This window comes from Marmota marmota, unplaced genomic scaffold, assembly GCF_001458135.2.
Source record: "Marmota marmota marmota unplaced genomic scaffold, marMar, whole genome shotgun sequence".
Classification (NCBI taxonomy): Eukaryota; Metazoa; Chordata; class Mammalia; order Rodentia; family Sciuridae; genus Marmota; species Marmota marmota.
In genome coordinates this window covers 71,817,612-71,821,195 of record NW_026000026.1, presented here as the reverse complement: position 1 = coordinate 71,821,195, position 3,584 = coordinate 71,817,612, and positions in this window count along the sequence as shown.

Here is a 3,584-nt window from a genome sequence, read left to right as displayed (position 1 = left end):
ACATCGAAGCCTATTGAATAGAAGAATCTGGTGTCTGGGACTGACCAGTGGACACATCCTCTGGTTGACTGCCCTGACTCATAGTGAGCCCTATTCAAGCTCTGCCAAAGGTCCCATACAGCACTGAAGATGGGGTGACAGATGGGGTGACCTGCTATGGCCACACAACCCCTCTGAGATGGGTGTGACCTACCAAGATGTCAATCAACCTGCTGACTGCAAGACATCAGGAAGCAGGACTCCGCCCTTGAAACCTTACCCCTGACTTTTATGTATCCCCTTAAATAAACCACTGGAGCCATTTTCTTTTGTCTGGCTCCAGCTCCTGTAAACCTATCAGGGGTTCCGTTTTTGAAAATATCTTTCTGACTCTTGTCTTTTGTTCTTCACTAATTATTGTAGACTTTAATTTCTCAGGTGGCTTACACCCTTCTCAGCAGGAAGAAGAACCCCCCAATGAGACGCTAGCCATCACCCTATACTGGTATGACTATGAGATTGTTATCTATATCACCTCAACTTTCTTTTTTTTCCTACCTGATGCAAAGAGCTCAGGACCAGAGATGAATCTGCAGGTGCCAGAAGCAAGGATGATTCCCAAATAAGAAATCGTAACTGTATCTTTAAATATTTCTATCAGAATTCCTAAGAGCCTAATGGAGCATATTGTGCCTTCAGCCTATCTGTAAAATATTTGAGTTGACAATAAATGCTGCTGTACTGGCTAGTGGTTAAGACAGCCTACCGGTTTGATATCTATACAACCCTACTCTACATGAATCGGGGAGGACTGAAGGGGAGACACTTGTTGCCAGTGGTGTACGCCAGCACAGTGGTCAGACCTACATATCTTCTAAAGTAGGAAAGTTTGGATATAAATGAAGAGAAGGAAAAATAATAGCTGATGGATGGCAAATAAATGAATAAATGAGTTATACAATTAGAGTAATCAAGTATTATACTAACACTTCAAAAGAATTCCAGAGCAAGAGGTGATATTGTCATACCAGCTGTCTGAAAGGGTGAAGCCAAATATTGCTGAGATCACTCCTGGTTTTGGAACCTGAAAAGATTGAGTAGAATCATAAAAATCTGAGTGGCCATCATACTGAAACTGATAGTTGCCTGGTGTTGGAAAATTGGATTTTATATCCCTACCCTACACTGATACTTTCAAATATTAGGCTTTGCACATGAGGCATATGCATGTTGGTAGTCTGCTGTATCTGCTATATCAATAATACACCAAATGTAGACTATCAGACAGGTATGACCCTATTGCTGAAAGAGCATGGTCTGGACAGTGAATGATAAAGAATATGTCTGATCTTTGTCCCCATTTTATGGCACAGAGTTTCAAAATCCTTTGGAATTCATGAGTAAAAGGAGTCTCTCTGTTAGACTAATGAAGTATGTAAAGCAAGTTCACTGTGTACTAGTTACCAACTTGTCTGACTCTGGTGAATACCTGCACACAACTTACTTAGAGATAAGCATCAAGGGACAACAGAAAAAAAATTGTCAAGGGACAATAGGAAAAGCTAAGAATTCATTGTGAGCCAGTCCCCTAAGGCTCTGGAAAGCTCCCTGGGTGGATGGAATCTTTTCTGTGCATACCCCACTGGCACCACAACTGAGGAACCCTGTATAGCAATGCTTTGGGTTTCATACCCCAGGGGAAATCAGACTTACTGGGATAAAGCATTGAAAGATATCCTATTTTAGGAGGGACCAGAACAGAGCCTATGTTGCTCCAGCCAGTCCCTCCTGTCATAGGATGCTGCATTCCCATCACATTTTGCAGTTATTTTTTAAAACTACAAGCAAGAAAGAGGGGAGAACTGAGTCAGTCCAAGACCACCTTGCTGTGGACCTCTGTATAGCTGTAGCATAGAAAAGATAGAATACCAGAAATCCAATCATGTCACTAGAAGGCTAGAATTGTTAGCTCCCCACTCCCACCAACCCTCTGGGGAGAAGAGGGCATCTGGAGTCGAGTTCAGTCACATGGACAATGATCAATCATGCTTGCATAATAAAACCTAAAAAAAAAAAAATCAACTCCAGATTGAGCCTAGGGAGCTTCCTGGCAGTAAGCACATTGATGAACCTGGAAGATGGCGGTACAGGGATAGAGGCTCCTGTACCCTGGATCTTGCCCTATGTACCTCTTCATCTGACTATCCATTTATATCCTTTATAATAAAAAGGCAATAGTAAGAGGCTGAGGTTGTGGCTCAGTGGTAGAATGCTTGTCTCCCAAGTGTGAAGCACTAGGTTCCATCGTCAGCACCACAGAAAATAGATGAACAAAAAAGTTAAAAAAATAGTTGGGACATACTTATAATAAATATTTTTTTTTAAATAAGGCAATAGTAAGTAGAGCAGTTTTCTGAGTTCTGTTAGTCATTCTAGTGAATTATTAATATTATCAGTGTTCAGAACTGAACCCAGGACCTTGCACATGCTAAACACAGGCTCTACCATTGAGCTATACCTACAGTCCCTTTAGTGAATTATTAAACCTGACATGGGGTCTTTGGAACTGCTAAACTTTTAACCAATTCAGACAGAAATATGGATAGCCAAGTAACCTTACATGTGTCTGTCATCTAAATTAAGGACAGCGTTGTTGAGAAATTTACTTTTTAATCTGTGGGATCTGTCATCAACTCCAGGCAGTTCATGTCAGAAATGAATTGAATTGAACACTCAGTTGATGTCAGAAAATTGGTGTTATAAAATAAACATAGTGTGTTCCTGAGTTCTGTGAGTTGTTTTTGTGAATCAAACCTGAGGGAGTAATGGAAACACCCAGAATCATAGAAATACCCAGGTGGTTGGAGTGCAAAGGCTTAGGGAACCCTGAGCTCGAGAGTGGTGTCTGTAGTGAGCAGAATGCTACAGAAAATCACGCCCTTTACTGTGAAATTTAGCCCGATCCTGGGTAATTTGTGAAGAAGCCTATATAGAACATTATTCAGCTGTAGGAAAAGAAATATTTATCCATGCTACAACATAGATGAACATTTAAAACATTATGCTAAGTGAAAGAAACCAGATGCAAAAATTACAGTGTGTAATTCTAATTATATGAAATGTCTAACAGACAAATCTGTAGACAGAAAGTAGATAAATAGTTGCTCAGGGTTGCAGCTTGAGATGGGTGGTTTGAGGTTAGGGAGCTGATAACTAAAGGAAATCAAAATTTTTTTAATGACATGATGGAAATATTCTAAAATTAACTGTTATAGTGGTTGCAACCAATACATAGATATATGTATCTATGAATATACATAGATATATGTATATCTATGTATATACACTGACTTATACTTTAAATGGGTACATTGTATGGCATATTAATTATATCTCAAAAACTGTTATTAAAAATGTTTACCTTGGTACAGAATAGAGGACACAGAAACCAATCCACAAAACTACAACTATCTTATATTTGATAAAGGGGCTAAAAGCATGCAATGGAGGAAGGATAGCATCTTCAACAAATGGTGCTGGGAAAACTGGAAATCCATATGCAACAAAATGAAACTGAATCCCTTTCTCTCGCCATGCACAAAAGT